Raw genomic sequence first — 25,104 nt, 5'->3', positions numbered from 1 at the left:
GCAATAAGTAAAGTGTGTGGCGCTTAATGAAAATTTATGTTAACTAGGAAAATAGGCAGTAAAGGGTGAAAGGGCAAAAACAACACCTAGCAGCAATGACGTCACCTCCCGGTATGGCTCTGCAGAGTCTTCTGAAGGATTCAAAAAAATAGAATTGACAGTATTAGCCCTCTAAAAGCAACTAAGGGAGATACGATGTAACTCAGAAAATTTCAGTAGTCCTCCCTTATCCATGGGGAATGGGTTCCTACACCCCAGTGGATGCCTGAAGCCACAGATAGTTTAGAAGCGTAGGTGCACTGTACGTACCTACCTATGATAAAGTTTAATTTGTAAGTTAGGCACAGTAAGAGATGAACAACAACAATAATAATGATTATTATGACAATATACTGTGATAAAAGTTATCTGAATGTGGTATCTCTCAGAATATCTTATTGTATCTTACTCATCTTGTGATAATGTGAGATGACACAATGCCTATGTGATGAGATGAAGTGAGGTACATGACATAGGCATTGTGAGATAGTGTTAGGATACTACTTGAACACAAGCATTGTGATAACTCAAAAGTTGATCTACAACTAAGATGGCTACTGAGTAATTAATGGGCAGGTAGGATATACAGTGTAGATACACTGGAGAAAGGGAAGATTCACGTCCTGGGCAAAACTGATGGGACTGTGGATTTTTGATGCTACTCAGAGTGAAGTGCAATTTAAACATTATTAATTGTTTATTTCTAGAACTTTCCATTCAATATTCTTGAACACCAGTTAACCATGGTGGAAAGTGAAACTGAGGATGAGGAAGGACTATGGTAAATAGCATTAAAGTCTTTAAGTGGCATTTTAAAAGAGAACAATAGAAAAACTATTTCATGCAATCCTGGACTAATTGCCAAAGCTATTCCATCAACAATTACTGCTCTGCATTTAAAGGGGAGAACCATTACTACAGGTTGTGATGGTCAGAGAAGTAGGACTGCACCACGGGGGTATATAAGAAGTTGAGAGGGGACAGAAAGAGAGGTCTTTATAGGCAGAGGGAAAGAAAAGGGAAATTGATGTATCAGAAGCAGAAATTATAAAGGCATGATGGGTAAAACTTGGACATTTATGTTTTATATTTTACAAATACTCTGATAGAAATAGGAGGAGAAAGTCTATTCTGCAGTCTGAGTGTTTTAATAACTAACAATATAGTCTGACTGCAGAAGGGTTTTAATGCATGTTTTATTATAAAACTTCAAATAGAATATTATAAACAGCTATTCTATGATAAAACTATAAAACCATCAGAATTTTAAAGACCAACTCTTATTCTTTTTCTCTGATAAGAGGTTTTATGTCAAGTCTTTCTTTTCTTTTTTTTTTTAATCATAGAAGGAAATGCCCAAAGTGGTTTGAAATACTTCACATGGGAAGGCTTCTCAGTGAGAAAACATTTATATAATTACACTCACATTTGCATCACTTCATACTCTACATTTTACTAGAAGGAAACCTTCTCCAAACCTCCCAATCCCAAAACACAACTTTAGAATGTTACCTTCAGTTAGGAAAGTTGATAGCTTTAAACCAAGGGCATTGTGTTGGTTTATGAAGGGTCAAGGGATGAAGTGTGGCTGCATTTTATTCATCCAGGTAAAACTGGCTCCTAGTAAAGAAGATTCACAAAGGCCACAGAACATGCTTGTCACCCTGACCCTAAGATACTGACCTTCTCCCTGGTAACTTTGAAAATGGTCCACACACAACATACCAGCACTATAAAGTAAAAAATACAAATAGGGCTCTGATGTGACTGTAACTGCCCTCTTGGTATCTCTAGAAACTTCTGGGCTTTCTAGTCTAGCACAGAGATGACTCAGTGGGGTTCAACTAAATATCCAGAAGGAATTTGGACAATTTTCCCCAAAGCTGAGCCTGGTCAGCTTCAGAGCTATGCCCTGGCCCTGCCCTTTTAGGAGGGCACAGATCACTGTTTTACAAAGCCCATTGAAATGTAAGCCCATACCCAGAAAAAGTTCCCCTCTGACTGCTGAATATGCCCCATTGTGGGTCTGTATATGCTTCGCTCCCTGTGGGTAGTCTGTAAAAGGCCTGTTTGTATATGTTAATTGAAAGGATTTAAGTGTGACTGAGTTGCTGGTTATGGGGAAGTAAGGATGAAAAGCAAGATTTTCCAGGGCCCAACCCAAGGAGGCTAGAGGTTTGACACCCACATATTTGTGGAAGAAGATGGGGAGAGGTGAAAGGAGCAACAAAGGACAGGCCAGGAAAGGGTGGAGAAGTGGAAGGGCCAGTTTGAGGAGGCCCCTGATAAGTGGTGGACAGATACGAACAGTGGGAACATGAGGTTGGGAGATGGTTCTGTGAACTGGGCCCACTGTGCTGACCCCCACATCCTTCCTTTTGCAGGACTATCTGCTTGAGGCCACTCTGGCTCTACCTGGCTTAAATCAATATAGGATATGTTACAACCCTCAGCAAACAACCTGCTATCTGCAGAAAAAATGCAGACCAAAGACTCCTCATTGCCAATAAGAACATAAGTTTCCCAGAAAGGTGGGGGTGAGGGGACTTCTTTTGTGACCTTTACACAGACCAGATTCTAGGACTCAGGGAGACAAGATAATTAGAAGCAAACCCCCTCAAAAATCTGTAAGGATAAGTTCCAATTAGAACTGGTCAGTGTGGGCCAAAGGGACTCAGAGTTTCCTTGGATCTTTAGCATGTTATTATAATAGAAAATTCTCCCTTCCATGGGGTAAGGCCATGTGCAGTGGAGACTTTAAAGTTAGATGCAGCCAACTGTCAGTCAAGAGGTGAACCTGGGTGGAACTCTCGGGGAATTTCCCTGGGATCTCCAATAAAACAGGAAGGCAAGAGGGGCATGCCACCCTTCTCTGAGAGGACTCACTCTCTCTTTTTCTCCCTTGAGAGTATTCCCTGTGTCCCTTTTCCTATCCCTTCTAATAAACTCATGCCTGCTACCCTGAGCAACTTTGAAATCCTTTCAGTGTGGGTTGCAAAGAACCAGGGACCAAAGATCTCTGTGGTCACTTGAGCTCCACCACTGGCTTTGCTGTGCAGAAGCCCCCAGTGGAGATGGGGGTGGTGAGGGAGGGGAACAAGAACTGAGTCAGGCTGACAGACAGGTACAAGATGCCTCCAGGAAGCAGGGTTTGTCCATGCACCATCTGGAGTCTTCCCTCCTCTTCCTAAGATCCCCAGTGGTCCCTGCTTCAGGTAGCAACCATGGCTTTTGTTTTCTGTATTCTGGTGCTTTGACCTCAGGGACCTTGCTCCCAGGGTCGGCCAGTTCCTCAGGATAGTAATGAACAACCCAACCCAGTCTGGAGTCCACACTCCACCGACCTCCTTTATCAGGCTCTCATACTCTGGACCACTTTGCATCTGCCCTAATCACCCAGGGCCAGGTACCAGACAACTAAGGAACAGAGAGCCTCTCTATTCCAGAGCCCACTGAAATTACTGACTCTCCAATCTTAACAGCTAACTTGCCTCTCCAGTCTCTTTCCAATAAAATCTTTTGCCCACAGTCCCGCCTTCTGCTCCTTGACTGACCCCCTGACTTTCCAGGGAATGGAGTGCCCCTCCTGGAAACTGGGGAACTGTGAGACACAAACACTTTTTCCAGTGGCGATCTTCTAATGATCTGTTGGTCTTCCCATACCTAAACAACAACATAATCCGATTAACCATGCAGTTCCCCCCGTCCCCGCCCAAAACCCCTTCTGAGCCAGTTTTCTACCTATGGCAGGTCCCCACATTCTTAAATCACTCCCTCCTGCCAGTAGTCTCCTCTTCATCTAGCTAATAAGTAAAACAGTTAAGTGCAAGTAAACAGAAAATTAAAATATAACTAGGAGTTAACGGGCAGCAAAAGAACCTAATGTTGTCTTGGAATTACATATTTAAGGCTAAAGGGAACCCTGAAAAATCTATTTTCTTAGGCATCCAATGTTTGGCTTGGAAATAGAAACTCAATGAAATTAAGAACTGGATTTGAGGTCTCTTGGCCTAGAAAGATGCAGGCCACAATTGGACTGGACTTGTGTTCCAGTCTTAAGAGTTGCAAGGACAAGAAAAATCTAAGACTTACTGAGTGACTACCATGTGTTCGGACTATTCCAAGACTTTATCACTCATTTAATATTCTGACAAAATTATGAGGAAAATGCTTTTATTTCCATTTTAAACATAGGTAGACTGAGATACACAGATGATAAGGAACTTATTTATGTTCTCACAGCTAGCTAAATGGCAGAGAGAAGATTCAAATCCAAACAATGTGGCTCCAGAGTCTATGCTTACTCACTGCTCTGTCTAGTCTAGGGGAAAAGGATCTTTTCAGGGAGTCAGGCATACCCATTCGTGGCTGTACCAATGACTAATTGTGTGACGTGGGTTAGTAACTTGACATGTATGATATGGGGGCCTACCTGTAATATGATGGTGATGATTCCTATCCACTCTACCCATATCTTACATAAGCATGACAGTATAATTGTTATGAAGGTTAAATAAGACAATGATTACAAAGACAATGAGCACTGTGTCTGGTAAATAAATGAGTGGAAGATAAATATCAGTATCCTTTTCTATTCCTAAGCATTGAGATACCTGGTTACTACACAATTACTCTGCAGTGGTTTTTTTCCATAACTGCCCATACCTGAATTATTCTCTATGGGTGGAGTCAAGAAACTGGAAAATGTGTCATTAGCAAAGTCTTACTTCTGAGGAGTGGAATAGGCAAGCAGGGCTGACATTCAGTCAGTGTCTTAGTCCATTTTATTTGATATAACACAGTGCCCAAGTCTGGCTACTTTATGAAGAAAAGAGGTTGAGTCAGCTAACAGCTTTCAAGGCTGAAAGTCCAAAATTGAGCAGCTCCATTTTTTCAGCTTCTGATGAGGGCCTTCTGTCTCCATCATGATGTGACAGATGGCATCATCGAGTGGCAAGTTATGAGTGTAGAAGAGAGATTGACAGGAAATGCCAGCTTTTATAAAAACCTGCTCTTACATCAAACAATTCAGTCCTGTAAAACCTTATTCACTTCCATGAGATGAACATTAATTCATTCTGAGTCCGATACCTAATGACCTAACCACCTTCCACTAGGTCCCACCAGGCTCCACCTCTGAAATAACTTACCACCTCAATACGATTGCACTGGAGACCAAGTGTCTAGCACATAGCCATATCCAAAAAAATTGCAGCCAATATGCTCTGGTACACTCACATCAGCTGTTAAAACATGGACACATGTCCATATGGGTTGGTAGTTTGCTATTGTCCTCAGCCTCCTCCACTGAATGACCCCTGTCACTGCAAGCATCCAGTTTTCTTTGCAGGGACGCCTGGCCCAAGTCAGGCCTCAGGCTGCTGCTCGAGGACTGAGGCTAGTGTCCACTCTCGTAGGTCAGTGCCTATGCTGCTCTTGCTGTGAAACACCCAGAACATCACCACGGCAGGCAAAAGCAGAAGAAGAGCAGCATTTCGGCCTTTAACTGAGGACCCCAAACCTTGGGTGAAGGCCAGAAGAAGCAGGAAACATGTGCTGGGCATTTTGCCATCCTTTTACATTCGGAGGGATCAAAGAGAGAAAGGCAGCAAGCTGAGTGTTCCCTCCTTCCTCTTCTCATACCTTTGAAACGTGACCTCCTAAGAGGCAGGGTAGAATAGTTAAACCTTTAGCAAAAGTGAAAATGTTTAGGTTTTCAAAAATATTATTCCAGAATGGATCTGTGCCCCATTAAACTGACCTGAGAGATAAAATCACCTTTCTTGGGCCTTAAGTCAAATTGCCTGTGAACTCTGAACCATAACTGCTTGTAGTGATAAAGGCCACAAATTCCATCTGTCCTGGGACCACCCAGGCTCATTCACAATCATTATCAGTTTGGAGACCCCTGGCTTGAAATGATTTCTTGAAATCATAGCTCAGTTTCCTGGGAGCTGGGCCATGAAGCCAGGAGGGATCTTAACAATCTTATCTGAACTGTTGCCGAGGGGCACAATTGGGTCACTATGGAGTTTAAACCAAGGCTTCATCTACTTTGCTATGGGCCTTTGGGAAAAGGCTTCTGAGATCTGGCAAACTTGGCTAAAGATTGTTCACAAGCTATATTTATCATACCACTTTCAGACAGAAACACCCAAATCATATTTCCTTTTGTATATAAAAACTGCACAGCTGGCCAAGAAAGTCCTCATGAGAAATCTTATTCTATTTTCTCAAAACCCCTGTAATAGATCCCATTTTACAGATGGAGAAAATAAGAATTAGAGGCATTGATTTCCTTATTCAGTGATGCAATGTAAATAGAGTCTTTCTGTGTAATGTTCTACCCATAACCAAGTTGCTTAGGACTAAGGAATTGTAAAGAAATCCATCAATAGTTCCCAGGTAGTTGAAGTTCTTTAATTTTAACTTTATTTTCAAAGGAAGTTGTCTAACCTTATAATATCCCCCAATAAATTCAACATTTAAGAATTAGGGGAGGTAAGTTTGCATAAAGGCTTATCACTTACATGTGTTACTAGGAAAGGCTTTGGTAATTAGCTAACTTACCCAAAGTGTGTCTCAGGATGTTGATAGATATGCATTAAAAGAATCTCATGATCAAACAAGATTTGGAACAGTAAGTTAGTTAAATAGGCGTGTTTACTGTAGGGCTATCAGGGATCTTAGCAGTGTGCTGCTAAGGGCTTCAGCACTGGTTCTCTGGAGATCTGCTGATTTCTGTGATATAAATATTCTCACTGTGATCAATTTCCAGCTACCAACATGGCACACGGTGGCACACTGGTTTACAGTACTCCCACAGTTCAGAAACAATGGGCATTAACAGATGGAAATTACAGGAGCACACAGGTGTTAGTCAGCTTTCTGTTACTGTAAGAAAATATCTATGGTAATCTGCTGAGAGCCACGGCCGAGTCTGTATGGCCCCTGGCATTTTGCCAACAGTATTGATTGACAGGCGAGGCATTACTATCCGCCTCTGCCGCAACTTTTGAGTTCTCGCACTATTTTGGAGTTCTCGTGGGGATTTCCGGGGATTCCCCGAGAGTTCCCATTGGTTGGGGAAGTGCAGGAGGAGGGATTTCCGAGAGAGATATTTCCGGCTGGGGGTTCCTGGAGAAGCCTCGTGGTGTTAGGGAGGATTCCCCGGGAGCTGTGTGAAGTGTTTTCCTGCAGTTTAAAAATAAAGTTTGTTCCTGCTTCAGTGGCTCGTGATTTGTGCCCAGCCAGACTGCGGCAGTAATCAACATAACAAGAAGAAAGATTTATTTTTGGCTCATGGTTCTGGAGGTTTCAGTGCATGATTGGTTGGCCCTGTTGCTTTGGGGCTTGCAGCAACACAGTACATCACGGCAGGAGGATGTGGCAGAGAAAGTTCATTTACTTCATGTCTGGGAACAAAAGAAAAGAGGGGAGGAAGACATCAGGACCCCACAACTCTCCTCAGGGCACAGCTCCAGTGACCCAGAGGCCTCCTACTTGGCCCTACTGCTTCAAAGATGCACCCTCATGCCCATTATTTTATTTTTTGCCCTTTATTATTATAGCTTATATTCTGGGGGATTCTTCAACAAATTCCACGACATTTTCTTGTATTAAGTTTATATATTTTTTTATTTTTACATGTAATGATGTAAGTAAGGCCTCCAATTTTATTGTTCTCCATGTAATGAGCCAATGCCTTTTCTAAATAATCCACGTTTCCCAAGAAATATATCTAATGTTCCTTTAATGTTAGTATTAATTATAACATAATGCATGTAAATATTGAAGCTGTTTTCTCATATTTTTTTGGTCTGTAATTAGTTAGTGCATCCTTTTGCAACACTTTAGTTTCAACCTTTCTGTATCTATTTTTAAAATAGATATTAATAAGATATTAATAATTAATAATAAATACTAAAGGTCTCTCTGTCTTTTGATCTCCATTTTAATTAATTTACATTTTAAATGATAGTGATATGTCATATGTTATAGATATCATTTAAAATAATAATATAATAATAACTGTTTCTGAGATAGGGTCTTGGTAAATGGTTAAGGCTAGCCTCCAACTAGTGATCCTCTTGCCTCAACCTCCTGGGTAGTTTGGATAATGGACACCTCCTCCAAGTTCAATAATTATTATTATTATATTAGAATGTATAATGAGATCCTGCTGCCATTTTATTCCATGTTTTCCATTTATTATGCCTTCTTTCTATTTCTTTTTCTTCTTTCCTATTTTCTTTTTCTTTTTTTATAGTTGTAGATGGACAGCATGCCATTATTTTATTTGTTATTATTATTATTTTTTACTGTGGTGCTGAGGATCGAACCCAGTGTCTCACACATACTAAGCAAGTGCTCTACCACTGAACGACAGCCCCAGCCCTTCTTTTCTATTTTCAATGGGCACATCAAATTTTCTTTTGCTTATTTAAAAATTTTACCTGTTCTTTTTTTTTCCTAACACAAATTAGGTTACCCTTATTACATTATTTCAGAGTATTATCTATAATTTAAGTGTTTTTAAATTCTGAAACAAGGTTTCTGGTTTTAATAAAATTTAAACTTCATTCAGTTTCTCTTACAATTAAGTACTACATATACAAAAAGAAGCTACGATCAAATTCCACATTCTAATTTCAAACACTGATAAATTAAAAGTTTGGTAACACCCAAGTTTGAGGAGGGGGCATGGAGACAAACGCTGTTGGTAGGGACACAAATTGTGGAAAGTTTTCTGGAATAATCATCAGGATTTGATTTTGAATTCATGTACTCTTTGATCCATCATTCCCACTTCCAGGAATGTGTCCAATGGATAAGAATTTTTGTGGTGACCTTGTTGCTTGTGGCAAAAATCCAGTCTTTTCAACCTTCTGTGCCATCAATTTCTTAGTATGAGTGTTTATCACATTTATCATTAAAAATGTAAACCCCCTCATACACAATTAAAAAGGAAAGTAATATAAAGAGGTCACAAAGCCAAATATATAATTTTTAATATCAAAAATTGGGGACTCTCCAATTTAAAATAATCTATATTTTCTAAATAATATTGTATTTTATTGAGTAAAAATGGAGTTTTCTCCACTCATATCATCTTTCATCTAAGTACTTCAAAAATCTCAATGTAGTTTTCTCTAATTTATTTTTATAGGTGGGTTATCTAAGGTAAGAAGAAGTTAAAATAGCTCAACTAAGTTCCCACAGTAAGTTAATGATGCTGCAAATAGACCTTTGAGCCTCAGTTGACTGCTGCCATCTTTGGGAGGTACATTCATCTGTGATACCTCACTGTTACCTCCACATTACCTCCACCATTACTTCTTCGTCATCACTCAGTTCTTTCATGTCCATTCCAAGAGGGATAACCTCATTGAGGGTCATGAAAGGGTCCATATTCACTTTGTAGTTACTCCACTTGTTTTTACTTTAATGGACCGTCTTAGCCCATTTTGTGCTGCTATAACAAAATACCTGACACCGTGATTTATAAAAAAACAGAAACTTATTTCTCTTGGCTCTGGAGACTGGGAAGTACAAGATCAAGGCACTAGATGAATTGGTGTCTCATGAAGACTGCTCTCTGCTTTCCAGATACCTTTGTTGCTGCATTTACCAAGTGGAGGAACACTGTGTCCTCACGTGGTGGGAAAGACAAAAGGGCAAGGGACCTTCAAGCTTCATTTCTGAAAGCACTAATTGGGGTCCTCATAACTTAACAACCTCCCAAAGGCCACACTTCTTAATACCATAACATTGGGGATTAAGTTTTAACATGAGTTTTGGAGGGGATATAAATATTAAAACCATAAAATGGATCATTCAAATTGTAACCATTGACCACTCACCTACCTGACTTGGTAGTCAATGAAATTTGACAAGTTCAGTGACCTTCTATTAGAATTGCGTAATACTCCATGAAATTATAATTTTGCATTGCATTCTTGAAACGGGCCTGGAAACCACAGAATGAAAGCAAAGGGAAGCGTGGGTTTGGAGCAGGCAGACCTGCTGAAGCCATGTCCTGAGGTCTGGAAGCAAGGACTTGGCGATGGGATTCACAGGCTCAAAAGCACTACAGAACAGCGAGCCCAGGCAGCCCCCATTTCCAGTTTGGATTTATGTTCTGCTCAAGCAAAATATCTTGCTTCCTGAGTGCTGTTTTGGCTTAATTTCACCCGAGTAGCAATTCTTAATCCAAAGCAATCAAGAAAAATTCTCTCAGTGGTCACACAGCAATTCTCTGAGTGCTTGGAAATCATGAATGCCTACTGTTGCTCAATATTCTCTAGCAAATAAGGCAGAGGTGTCTACAGGAGAGAAGAAAACCAATATATGTACCAGATCGCGTCAGGGTTAGCATAACTCATCCACTTCACAATTGTCATTCCAGTGTAGCCTAAAGGGAGCAGATAAACGTTTGGTTAATACTCAATTTTTTAAAAAAATATATTATTTACTACCATCTCTATGCCTTCAAGGTTCTTTGTCCATATTTTCATTAATGTATTACATCACATTCTTTACAGTTGTTAATTTATCCATCTTTGCAGATAGATTAATTTCCTTGAGGATAGAAACTATCATTGTTATATTTTGCAAAGCCAAATGCAATGCCTGCATATGTTAGGCACTATATATTGCCTACAAAATAAAGGCAAAAGCCAATGCTAATGTCTACTCGTTCTGATTATGCAGCTACAAGATACTTTGAAATAAAAAAATATATATATCATTTATCAACACAAAGATTCAAAGCAGGTATGTGATATAATATTAAGACTCTAATATTTTCTTTGATAGCAAGGAGGAAAATATACATCATCATCTTTAGATTTGAACAAATCAAGGGCAGTTTTAACTGTGATCATTTATTACCTGAATTCCCAGCCACTAAGGTAACTGGAATGTAATGGCGGTACACGTTTGCATTAATCAAAAATTCTTCCTAAAACTCTTAGGGATGTTAGTAACATCACAGAAAAAAAACCAGCATCACAAATCAAGGTTTTTCTTTTTGTTTACAAAACTTTCCTATATAAGAGCAAATCATTTAAATTCTTATTTACCTTGAACCAATAACCCCAGTATCTTTAGTCTACTTAGTATACACTACTTATTTCACATTAATAAGCAAAACTGACAGTCCCAATTATATACCCCAATTTCAATTACTTCCACTATTTCTTTACGTTATAGTAACTTAGAATGAGAATTTATGCACTGATGGCATATTCTCAGGCCTATCTGCCCAAAGAGATTTGTCTTTCAATCAAGACACACCTTTTCAAGTTGGTAGGGATGAATTAATTTGAATTGATGAGATTTTAGAAATAGAGCTTTGGGCAATTGGTATCATTGGGTAATGGTTTTTAGAGAGTCGAAAATAATTTGTTAATAATTTCTGACAAAGAGAGAATCCTGGGTTAGAGGAGTTGTGCTCTTTAGTCTGAGATTCACACTAAGCATGTGCATTACTGACTTGTCAAGAAGGGTTGGGGGGGCAGGTGCAAGAGCACAGTCTCAGACATCTGCCCTCAGCATCTCAGAAGAACCCATGAGAAGTAGATGAAGTAGATAAAATCAAGATCAATGTCAAAAAGGGCAGGTACTTTTATTTCTTAGATGCAATGATGGTATCATTTATGTAAAGACTGTGTAAAGCCTTAATTAATTAATTATTTAAAGCCTTAATTAATTAATTAATTAATTCCATTATATGGACCAATCCTTGAGGACCTAAAGGACAGAAGGATGGAGCTTGGGAAATGATGCAGGAGGAGTCCTGGTTGAGGAGACCAACTGGCTGACTCTCACCCCCAAATTTGGGGTGCCTTGAAAAGTGGGGGGAGCACTCTTAGTAGTAGACCTTGAATTCCAGGAGAGGCCACCCAACATGAGATAATGATCTGGGGTATGTCGGGGACTTTGATGTTCTCTTGGCGATGCAATTCTGTTTGGCTAAGTGTCCGGTTGTCTTCTGCATGGGAATATCAAGTTGTCTGTCTTTCCAGATTTTGCCTGCCCACCTACTGCCATCTCACAAGCAAGACTACTTCTCCCAGCCCAAGATACCACTAAACTTAAGGGATCTGCAGATACCTAGACATTCAGAAGTGCAGGGGTGACCTTCCAGAACTGTAGCTGGGCCTTGGGAGAGGGCATCCTTTTTACAGTTACAGGAAGACCCCAACATTTGAGGTCCTTGCAGCTGACAAAGTCTAGCCAGAACATGTGTTTTGGCATGTGGCACAATTCTTGGTGTCTGAATTATAAATGTCAACTAAAACTGAATTAATTGTCATTGATCGGTTGAACTATTTTTGCCAGTACAGAGAGAATGTTAATGTTGATACTGATGTTGCAAAGATACTTTAAACAGCATTTTAAGGTTTTAGTTCTTTATAACAACAACTGTAAGGGATGTCGGTAGCTACAGTTGTGTATATTTCAGGTTAGGTAAATTTCTAAATTCTCAGAGGTTATCCAGGCACATAAATTAAATTTAGCTGAATGCAAAAGCACCTCCCTGCTTTGCTTCAAAGTCCTACCTAGGCGAAAAAATTTTTTTAAAGACAAGAAAAAAAGAAACGAAAAGACTTTAAAATTGTTATCTTTCCAACTTTTCAAGCACCCTATTCTATACATATTTTTCTGATTGGGATGTTCAAGTTAGCATAATTCTAAAATAGCATGTTAAGTCACATCTTGAAATTGGTTCTCTTGAGGTTGGCATTGGTCTAGAGAAAAGGCTAACCCTAGTGTATCTCTGCCACTGCATCTTCTGGGGCATAGCTGGCCCCCGCTCACTGTTGGTGGGATCAAAGAATGTTAGAATTTTTTTTTTTTTAAGTGTGTCTGGTCTTACAGATCCAAATGCCCTGTTCAGGGTTGTTAGGTTAGAAGGCTGTACACTTATCCCAGTGATTCTTCTAATCCTGTTTGGAATTCTCCTTTTGGAATTCCTGTCTTAGACCAAGGCATGTGGTTTTGAAGGATTTATTGGTGGCAAACTTTGGTTTTGTGAGAGGATCTGCTATTTAGAAAATGCAAAAGGCATCTGGAGCCCAGTCTGGTAAATAAGTTGTGTAATCTGATGTTTTAATCTCATTCATGTGTGATTAGAAACTAAGGAGACTAATTTTCTGATGCATTATTAAAACTATATTTGAGAGCAATTCCAAAACAGGAATTCCACAGATGTCTTGAGGAGTGGTGGTACCACTGGGGTGAATGTGTCATCTAGATGGTAATCGCCTCAAATGGGACTGCATTCCTTTACTCTTCTTAAAAAAAAAAACAAAAAAAACAAAAAAAAAAAACCCAAGAAACTTGTGCAGTTTTGTTTCTGGAAAAAAACAAAACAAAAGGAAAATGCCAAGTGGTTCTTATTCCATCTTCATGGGCAGTGACTGTAGATTATTTGGTGCCAGGTATTGCCAGTTCGGTTGCTCTTGTTGCCTGCCTAGTAGCCCTGATGGCTAGGATGAGTTTGAGTTCACGGCCATCTTTGTCAGTCCTTCAGAGTGGTGGAGGGCTGGTGCCTTACATTTTTAGACAATTATGTTCTTACTGGAATTAAAGCAACGAGCTTCTGTGCTACCTATTAACTTCCTACATGCTGAGATGAGAATAGCTTAAAGCTGTGGAAAAAATGCTGATATACTTAAAATAAGGACCCAAAATAGCCATATAAACAAACCTCAGGGAATTTTAACCAAGAAATTATTGCCAAATAAATCTTCAGCCAGGCCAGTCAAAATGCTGAATATTTTATTTTGAGGAGTAACTATATTCTTAGTCTCTGCCGTGCTTGTCAACACTCTGCTATCATAATAAATTTAACCATTCATTAAAAAAGAAGAAAAGGTGGAAGTGATCATTTCACAAAATCTGTGAGCCACTCCAGGCATGATGGAGCAGGACTGCGAGACTGACTATCGATGATGGCCAAGGTTAGGTCAGGTTAGCTTGTAACCAGGAGTAAGAAATACCTACTGTTAGATGGCAGTTCTGAAACAATTATTGGCTTCTGCAGAATCTTCCTACATGAGCAAAAGATGAGCTGAGGAATAACTCCAAGCTAGCTCTGGTCATGTTTTATAATGGCTCAGCCATCTTTTCTCTCCTCCAGCCAGCACTGTTTTAAATCCATTGTCATGAGGTGGAAGGCTGAAGAAATTAATCAAAAAATTCAAGCAAGAAGTCATTAGAACATGTATTTTAGACATAGTCTACATTACAAAAATAATATATCTTTGACAATTTGGGAAAGTCAACAATCAAGAAGAAATTAGAATTATCTATATCCCCACCATTCAAAAATAAGCTCTGTTGAAATTTAAATGTGTTTCTTTTTTATATTCTTTTTAAAAAATTTTTTTAGTTGTAGATGGATACCTTTATTTTATTTGTTTATTTTTATGTGGTGCCGGGGATTGAATGCAGTGCCTCATGCATGCTAGGCAAGTGCTCTACCACTGAGCCACAACCCTGGCCCCAGCCTTTTTTCTTCTTTAATTGCATTATATGCAAATATTTTAAGATAAAATGGAATATGTATGTGTACATATGGAGCATTCATAATATAGCAAATATATAAAATTATATATATATATTCACATATATAGCAAATATATAAAATTTTATATATATAATATATATATAGATATAATTTTGTCTTTTGACTTTCCTTTACCATATTATGAACACTTTTCCATGTTAGTAAATAGTCTTCAAAAAGATTATTTTTAATGATAACATGATAGCCAACCTTATCCACTAAACATAAATTTGTCACCGAGGTCTGGGGTTGTAGCTCAGTGGTAGAGTTTCACATGTGTGAGGCACTGGGTTCAATCCTTAGCACCACATAAAAATAAATAATTAAAATAAAGGTATTGTGTCCCTCTACAACTAAAATTATTTTAAAAATTTTGTACTGAAATTCCTCTTGTTAGATATGTAACACTTTTCCAGTTATATATATCCCTAATGTGTTTCATTATGGTAATTTTTATATACTGTCATGGTTAGTTACTTAAGTTTGCATCCTGAGAAGTGGGATTCAAAGGGAATTTATTTGATTGCTTTCAATTAATATATTTTTAAAATTAGAAATAAATGATACATTTAAAAATTTATTGAAAAAAATACTGTAATAACTATCCCTCCTCCATTTACTTGTTTTTCAAAAATAAACTTTATACTCTTGAACCTTTGGTTTAGTAGTCTCATTTTTGTTGGGCACCTCCATATAAAACCAAACATGATATTCAGGTTCAAGGAGATGGACAGTTTCTCTCTCACTTCACTATCTGTCAGAGGGAACAGAATGAATTTGTTAAGAGGTTCAATTATATATCCAAGAAACGTAGTAAATATGTTTGGGGTGCCTGAAAAGGCCAATCCTCATTATTTCAGAAAACTCTATAGGCTTTGCTGAAGAATGAGGTTGGGTAACTATTTTTATAACAGGTAGATCAGGGACTTCAGACTCAACCTGAAGCACTTGAATAGAAGACACAAGAATTTGAAGAGGTGCCTTTAGCTAGAGAACTGAGATGTAGCAGCCTTACTGGGCCATGAGGACTGGGGAGTAAATACAGAGTCAATAAACAAACAAACAACAACAACAAAAATCCAGATGTGGAACAAAGGCACAGAAAGAAGCTGAGAAGGAAGGTGAAGGTGCCTTGCAGGTGGTAGAGAAAGAGAACAAATAATTTGTTTAGTTTTCAACAGGTTTGGATTTCCTATATGTTCATTTCAAGTTTCATGAGGCATTTCTCGCAATAAGTTCCCTTTCACTCAAAGCTGTTCTTCTTAGTGACCTGAGTGAGACAACAGGACTGATGGTGATCAATCAGGCCCACGATCATAGTTGATAAGGAGGGGTGCCGGTCAATAGTTTTTTAAATAAGGGGAGGGAACAAGAATGTGTAATGACTGAATATATCTAATTTGAAAATGTTATGTTTTTCCTCCTATGGATTTTTCATATTGGTTAGACCACATGCTGACACGTGAATTTGTTCCCACCAAATGAGTCAGTTGAAACTTTTAGAAAACCAAAAACAAAAAACCCAAATACATCTCAATTGTTCTGGAGGATATAAAAGGGCCTAGTTGATCTTCTGGGTTTGTACTAACAAAAATAACAACAGCAAAAATGAAAAAAAACTGGCTTCTGTATATTTAGAACAATAATATTAGCTGTTGCTACTACCCCAGGAGGAACAGAGTTGTAATAAGCTGCACGTGGTCTGGATTGGCTTGATTTTAACTTGGTGGGGGGATGAAAATGTCCATTACATAATCCAAGGTTAAATGGTGACAGCAAACTTTTCTTTTTATTCACATTTCCCTGAGAGGACCTCTGTACACAAAGAACGTGGGATGGGGCAACTGAAACACCCTTCTGAGGGAGGTCAGCCTCTTCTCATTGACAAGTAGATAGTGTGCATGCTAGAACCAAAAGAAGACTCTGGGGAGACTGGAGCATCTTTGGGTTTTGCTTTTATAGTAGTTCCCCCTTTTCTGTGGTTTTGCTTCCCACAGTTTCAGTTACCCATCATCAACCATGGTCCAAAAAATTTAAATGGAAAATTCCAGAAATAAACAATTCATAAGTTAAATTGCATGCCTAAGTAGTGTGAGGAAATCTCTATTTATTCTTTTCAGGACATGAATTGTTCCTTTGTCCAGTGTATCCATACTGTATATGCTACCCACCTGATTGTCACTTTGTAGCTTTCTTAGTTAACAGACCGTCACAATACTGCAAGTGTTTGCATGAAGGGCTTGTACTATCTGTAGTTTCAGGCATATACTCAGGGTCTTGGACCTATACCTATGGATGAGGAGGGACTACTATATTTTGGAATGGCAACACATAGATGAGGAGAGAATGAGATTATTGTAGGAGAAAAAGTCCTAAGGAATAGGCCAAGGAAATAACCAGAAGTTCTTACTTCTCCTTTATTGCCTTCCAAAATTGAAATGCTGGGCTGTCTTAGTTCTGATTTTCTGGAAAAAGGCTCAGAGATGGAGGTTTGTGTTGTCAGAAGAACATCAGTAAAGGGATATATGAAGCATGATTTAGAATAAAAGCTAGGGTACAATGCAGTTGCGAGAGAGATATCAGCTATTCCATGGTGCTCTGGATCTTGGAGAGTTCTTCAGAGTCATCTTAAATTAAGGCAAATTTGATTAGTCTTTATATCCCTGTATCATTAACTAGTTGGGAGGTCATAACCTTGGCAAGGCAGCTTCCTTCTGCTGAGGGCATTTTCTGTGAGGCCTATATGTGAGCAGCTGTCAGCCAACCCACCCAACAACTGAGAAACAAATGTCTCAGTCTCAAGGAAGACCTGAGCAGATGCCACAATATCACTACAGTCCACCCCTTGCACTGCATGGATGGATTGTTTCATAAAGTAAGTTCACTCCAATAGGAATAAGCTTTCCAGGATTCTGGGTTATAGGTGCAATTCCTGGATAAATTTACAAACGGTAGATAATTGGGGTAAACTACAGCTCCTGCCACTGCAGCTGGTCCTGAAGTGCCAACTTACACATTACCTCTCGTACTACATTCTAAGTCCTCCCACTCTCAGCTGGAATCTGTCCTGGTCTATGCAGCTTACCTGGTGGTGCCCAGACCTCATTCCTCAGGGGTTTGAGCCCCTGGTCACTGTGCCCTTTCAGGATGTGGCTGCTACATTTGTTCATTTGTCATCAAAACAATTTGGCAGAGGATAATAAAGAGATTCAGCTACACATCATCTAAATGCCAAAAATATTCCTTCCTGAACCACTTCAGTCCCACCTCTGGTGATTTAAGTCAATTTACCCAGATGATATACATCATCTAGATGATGACCCTGTCCTTGCCTACTGGTCTCATGGCATGAGAATCTTGAAGTGACTGGGTGGTGCTGTAATTTGAAGTTCAATGAGTCTCTTCTGGTACCTCATACCTCATGGAAGTGTTACCCCTCTGGGGGTCAGGACCATCAGAAGACAGAACCTAAAGTTGCAGGAATAAGCCATTCTTATTCTTCAAGTGGGGGTTATGATAATCAGGGATGCTCCTGGCTCCACCCCTTGGTTCCTGGACTGATGTCAGGGAATATGTTCAGATTACAATTGAATGTAAAGATCACTGGATTGGGATGTGCAAAACGTTCTGGGTTGTGCAAAACATTCTGGGATGTGCATAGGATTCTATTCTTGCATGAGGTCATCCTTATGCTGGTGTCTCAGTGGCACGTTTGCAGAGCTGGATGAATAACTTCATCCATCCAGCAGTTTTTAGATGATGTTGTGTGGATAGGACCAGTGAATCCCATACTGCCCCTCTTTTACTATATAGTGGGATTCTTTTTCAACATGATGTTAAACAAGATTCCTGCCTGCTGAGCCTCAGCCAGACCACTATTACACTATTACAGATATTAAAGAATGTTTGATCGATAGACATGTAAAGGGATGTGCACAACATTCTGGAGAAGAATGTTCCATTCTTGTAGGGATCATCTCTACGCTGGTATCTCAGCAGCACTTTGCTAGGCTGTTTGCATAACTTTATCAGCCCAGAAATGATTCATCTGTAGTTGTAGCTGGAACAACTTCATGTGTGGGACCTCATACTACTAGGTCCTTGTAGTGTCTCCATGGCTAATCTATTTATGAGCCTATTGTATTAACATTGGGGAAGCCAATGACAAAAGTTGGCTGTTGTTAATGGGTCAAATCATTCTGTCTTCTTGTAATTTAGTGAGCTCTGCGTGGTGGATGCTCTGGGGTGGGTATTAGCCTGGGAAAGCTAAGTCCTTCACAATTTGTGTTCATTTTGTCCATCCATCCATCCACCCATCCCTATGCCTCTTCCCCAAACCACCTTGTCTCTGACCTTCCAACTTTTCCTCTTACAGACCAAACCAACCAGTCATTTACCACTGCCAGTGACACTCCCTGTCACCTTGACTCAAGCCATTCTCTCACCACATAGTGGATAACAAGGCATGTTACCTGAAGTTCTGCCCGAGGGGGTGGGGTGTGCTTCCCACTGCTGCCTTTCAGTGTTATTTCTAAATAGGAATGTAGTATGGCAGCCGCCCAATTTTAGAGTGTAGCCACCTACCAAGATAATGAGCTGTGAACCATGCTCAGCATGTTCTGTCTTCCTTTAATTGGTCATAAGGGAGACTCCTTCCCATTCAGCTGGATTGGTAAGCATTGGTAAGCTGCAGGGAGTGTACAGGTGCAAAACCGTATTGGATGTCATGTGGGTTTAGCCACCTGATGCCTCATGGTTAGGCCTCTCCCTTTATCAGGGCCCAGTGGCATGTTAGGAGCTGATTTTTGAGTGGTGTATAATTCTCTGCTGTGGATGGCATGGCTTTCCTTTGGCATTCTAAAGAGTCGATTTTAAAGTCTTCTATTGAAACTTGCCAAAACATCCACATAGTGTCTTTTTCACCTTACATACCCCCAATACCATAAGATCTGCCTGGTCTTTTGGCAGGGCTAATTGATCTGTAACCTTGAAATATTGCAGTACCCTTTCTTTTTCTGAGTCCTATTGAAAGGCAATTATCTTACATATCATCTAACAAATGAGAGTAGTATGCTCCCTCACTACAAAGCTCAGTACATTACTTGGGTTATCATAATAGCTTCCTGACTGCACATGCCAAAGAGCTAATGTGGGTGTTCTACCAACTACCCTAACTATAAACAGCCCTCAAAACATCTAGGTGAAGTAGGCGTGATGATGCACTGTTACAGTCTCAGTTATTCAGGAGGCNTTGCTATTCTGCGACCTCCTTTTTTCACTCAAAAATATTTCTAAGGTATGTTCCTATGTCAACAATAAAAATTGGTGTTAGATTGCACTACAAGAACTGCAAACACTGTGAACCCCAAATGGTACTATAGATTAACATAATAGAACCTGCTCTCACAGGATTCCCGTTTTAGTTAGTGATTGATCCATATTTCCAGTTGCTTAGCCCAGAAATCTTGGAATCATTTCTCCCCTATCCATACCCTATATTCAATGTGTGAGTATATTTCATCAACTCTACTTTCAAAATGTATCCAGAATCCTACTGTGTCCTACCATGTCCCCTGTGATTTCTAATCTGCACCAGACTTTGTCATTGGGTTATCATAATAGCTTCCTGACTGGTCTCCCTTCTTCTTCACCAATCTTTCTCCCATTGATTCTTAGCAAAGGAACCAGAGGGATCCTGTGCAATATGAATCAGATGGTGTCTCTCATCTGCATGACTTCCCATGTCACTTAGAATGGGAGTCAAGGTCTTTACACCAAGACTTACATGACCTGATGTCTCTGACCAATTTGACCCTCTAGTTTACTTCCCTGCTCCTCATTTTTCCTTCTCCCATCTACCTCCTTCTGTTAATTGAACACATCAGGCTTGCTCAGGACCTTTGCATCCGCTGTTCCATGAACCTGGAGTGCAATTTACCCCCAACACTCCCCTCACCTCATTCAAGTTTTTACTCAAAGATCACCTTCCCTCTTCTGCCTATTCTAAATTGAACCCCCCCTTAACCTCCATGTTCCCTTTCCTTGCTATATTTTAACTCCTAGTGCTTCTTGACATCTAACAAATGACATATTTCCTTACTTGTTTTATTTATTGTCTGTCTCCTTCCATTGGAATGTAAGCTCAAGGAGAGCAGAACATTTTGCCAGTTTTGTTTACTTTGGAAGAAACTAGACTAGACCCCGACACACAGTCATCATTCAATATATTCGTTGAATGAATGAATGGATGGATGGATCATTTGCAATGACTTCATCATTGGTGTAGCTCCTAACTTAGCCAGTTCGCTCATTGGAGCATATTTGCAATGATTTCTTCCCACCATGAACAATATATCCTCGACTATCTTTTGTGAAAACACTTTTGGGGAACCATCTTCTAGTTCTAAAGGAATTCACATTTACCAAAAGAGAAAACTGAGTTTGATAATTGCAACAGTATTAGTAAAGAGAGTATCATTGTTTTGACTTTATCTTAGGGCTACAGGGTTTGCAAAAAAATAAATAAATAAAACATAAGAGAAAAAAAAAGATGTCAACTGAAGAGCACAAATAAATTTCCTTCTCAACACATGGCTGTGAGGTTTATGGGGAGGCATGCCCAAGTACTTGGAGAAGTTAAGAAAAAGCTCTTATCTTTCTCCTGCACACAATCCATCTTCCTCCCCCTCCTTTATTTACTATCTTGGCAATGGTTGAGAAACACTAATTTAACTTTGACTCCCCTTTAATCCCATCACCCCTCTCCTTCATGAAGCAGTCACAGGAGGGTGTGGATTCTGGTGCTTATCACATTTTTTTTCTTTTGTCTATTCCTCCCTACTCCATGCCCGATTTTAGCCTCATCTTGGCTGAATTCCTCTAAAGGTAAAAGTCGCATTTTCCCAAACTTCATACCCAGGGGATGGAGCCCTTCTGGAGCCTTCTTATAGGAAGGCATTCAGGTCACCCTGGGGTCTCCAGCAAGCCAATGGTGGCAGATCAGTTAAAAACGCTTCACTTTCTTTTGTCTCAGCAGCACAGGTGAATTTGCTTATGGAAGCATGTGAATCATTTACGGAACTCACAGGTGCCCCAGTTCTTACACCAGCAGGTAGGGACCATAACTGGCCACATCCAGATTTTTGATGCCAGTGTAACAGCATCTGTGTCCTCCTTAGTGAGGTCTACTTTAGAGACAAAAGCAGTGACATTTTCCATATCTTAAGCTAGTAATAGTAGGCTGTTATGGTTTAGACATGAGGTGTCACCAACAAGCTCATGTGTGACACAATGCAAGAAAGTTTACAGGTGAAATGAGAGCCTTATTATCCCTCTCTCAATGCATTATGATAGGGAGTCATTGAGTGGTAACTATAGGCAGGTAGAATGTAGGAGGAGGAGGTGGGTCATTGGGGACCTGCCTTTGGAATATATGTTTTGTGAACTGAGTTTAGTCTCTCTCTGCTTCCTGGTGCTATGTTCTGAGCTGCTGACCACCACCACACTCTTCACCATGATGTTCTGCCACACCCTCTGGCACAGAGCAATGTAGTTGGCTGTCTATGGCCTGAGACCTCTGAAACTGTGAGCCCCAGTATAATTTTCCTCCTTTAAAATTGTTCTAGTTAGGTTTTTTGTTCATTGCAATGAAAAACCTGACTAATACAGGCATTGAAGTTCTTTCCATTTACCAACCCTTGATTGTTGGAAACATATGGAAACTCTCTCACTCACAGTTTCAAAATGTTCATTTTAAAAATTTTAAATACTTCATATTCTAACAATAATTATTATCCTCTCTCATCTTCTAAGAAAATATACAATGCCTTTCTGAATTTTTGATTTAAAGCATCAATTCCCCTGTTGGGTTGGCCTCATGTGAATAATGATTTTAGAAATGATAAAACAGATGAGAGAATAAAATATTAAAGGGGGAATAATTGCATGAATGAAAAGACATGAAAGTGTTGCAATCTGGGTGGAGCAGAGAATTGGAGGGGAACATGGGTATGCAGAAAAACATTATGAAAGTGTTTGATCAGGTGAGCAGACAGAGCTTAAGGTTAAATCAGGACTCTGTTGGTTGACCTCTGGCTCAAGTAGCCTCATTTGGGTCGTGGTGCCAGGACAAAGGCAAGATCTATAGATAGATGCTTGGTTGCTGTGGTCAACCAGAGCTGCTAATGCTGATCTTCAGTGGAGATGTTTATAAACCCAAGATCCAAACAGATTAATGCAATATTGATATTGTTACATAAGTCGTGTTTGTAGAGAGTTTAAGTGGGACGGGGTGGTGGTGCACAACTGTAATCTCAGTGGCTTAGGAGGCTGAGGCAAGAGAATCACAAGTTCAAAGCCAGCCTAAGCTAATTTGTGAGTCCCTAAGCAACTTAGCAAGACCCTGTCTCAAAATAAAAAGGGGTATATAGTTCAGTAGTAGAGTGCCTCTGGGTTCAAACCCTAGTACCAATAAAAAAAAATGAATGGAATAAGTGTTGTCATTATGCTACATTAAGTATGCTTTATCTGATTTTAAGATGTGATATTTAAATAATTGACTTTATTCTGAAGTTGTTAAATACTAGAAAAGGATTTACTTCTTAATTTTTTAAAAATACTTGGCAGGTATTTGAAGTATTTGAGGAATTCAGAGGTGAAATATACAATTGTAGCTTGAAATGTGTAAGGAAATTTTATTAGCTATTTAACACAGAAGAATTTAGACTTAATTAATGTGAAAATTACTCTTCTTGTATTTAGATAAGTATTATATTTCTAAACAAAAAGGAAACAAGATCAGCAAACTAAATATCAACATTTATAAAAGCTGAGATTCTTAGTGTATAGATCAATAAATCAAATACAAATTTTAAGTCCTATTACAATAAGCTTTTCTTTCTGGACAAAAATGCTCTCAGACTTTTTTAAAACTCAGTTGATTATTCCCATTGTGACCTCAGAGACAGAGTAACTTAAATACATGAAATGTGGAAAGCCCGGGGAAAATCTTAACTTAGTTGTTGACTTTTAAAATCCCTCTTCACCATCCAGTTTAACATAGTGTTCATTCTGTCATTGTGATCTTCACATTGAAGCTGCCCAATGTTCATCTTTTCCTTTCTTCTTTGGGAGTGCTACTGGCTCGTAAAAATGTGACTCCTCTTTCCCCCTCCTGGCTTCCTAGAGAAGAGTTAACTGTAAACATCTCCATTCCTTTCTAACTGCTTTACCTCTTTTATTTACATTCTCACTCTTTCTCCTCTTGCAGTTATTATCAGGAAACAATTCAGTTGTCTAGAATTGCTCATGGTTCATAGAAATGTGTTCAGAAGTCAGTGAGTACACTACTGTTATTTATTCCTTTCTCTGTGGATGAATATTTCCAATTTTCAGTCTTTTTGTTTATAATGAACAATAAATCTTGTAAATAATTTTATACGTCTCTCCTAGTTAAATCTGTTTAAAAAAAGAAAGAAAGAAAGAAAAAAGAAAAAATTCACTAGCCTTTATAAGTATCTAGGTGTGGAACTGGGGGGTCAGCTTTAACAGGTGATGCCAAGAATTGGCTGATTGCTATGCACTGAACCATAGGAGTGTTTTAACTACAATAAGCTCTTTGCCCTCTGGTATACATTTTTGAGATGGTTTGTCAATTTCCAAGAAAAATAATTTGAGAGCTTTGATTGGAAATTCATTAGATCCATTAATCAATTATGTAGGAACTGACGTCTTTGAAAAATTGAACTTTCTCATCTACAAAGCTGGCTGTCCCTCTAGTTGTTTAGGTATTTTAAGATGCCTTTTAATACATGGCTATGTGATTTTTTGGAGAAGGATATTTCATACCCTTTTTAGATTTATTCTTAAGCATTTTATTTATTTATTTTATATCACACATTGTGTCTTTAAAATCTGAAACCCTAAAGGTGTACTTATTTGCATAAAGAATACATTTGACTTATAAATTGGTATTATATCTAAAACCTTATTAGAAGCTCTAATGTTAATAATTTGTATATTTTCTAGGTTTCCCATGTAGATAAACACAATCATTTTAGATAATAACAAGTTATTACTTCATTTCCAAATGTATCTCTTTGATTTTGTCTCCTTGCTTGTCTAAGATGACAACATGGAATAAAAGTAAATTATTCTCATTTCAAAGGGAATAATTGTTAACATTTCAACATTAAATAAGATACTTGCTGCTATTTTTATTGACAACTTTTATCAAATTAAGGAAGTTCTTTAGTGTACTGCATATTGAATCCCATTGAATGCTTTTTTTTGTATTAAGATGATCATTAATTCCATTAGTGTGTCATGTCAATTATACTAATAGATTTTCTGAGTTCAACCTAATATTTTTTTCCTAAAATAAATCTAACTTGACTATGATAATATGTGTGTGTGTGTGTGTGTGTGTATCAGGATTACATTATATAGAATTCTGTTTGTTTCTATTTTGTATTTGCTTCTCTTTTCAT

General features: G+C 38.8%; 1 long non-coding RNA gene across 1 annotated transcript; it reads right to left on the bottom strand.

Annotated features, from left to right (window-relative positions):
• Positions 1–7,332: 7,332 nt before the first annotated feature.
• Positions 7,333–14,388, bottom strand: LOC125615104. Its single transcript, XR_007345666.1, has 3 exons — positions 14,053–14,388; positions 10,396–10,453; positions 7,333–7,454 (listed from the first exon to the last, which is right to left on the bottom strand). It is a non-coding gene; the product is annotated as an uncharacterized LOC125615104 (long non-coding RNA).
• Between the last annotated feature and the right edge of the window lie 10,716 nt (positions 14,389–25,104).

The sequence above is a fragment of the Marmota marmota genome, unplaced genomic scaffold, assembly GCF_001458135.2.
Source record: "Marmota marmota marmota unplaced genomic scaffold, marMar, whole genome shotgun sequence".
Lineage (NCBI taxonomy): Eukaryota > Metazoa > Chordata > Mammalia > Rodentia > Sciuridae > Marmota > Marmota marmota.
Note: the sequence above shows the minus strand (reverse complement) of the source record. Positions and strands in the feature narration are given on the sequence as shown.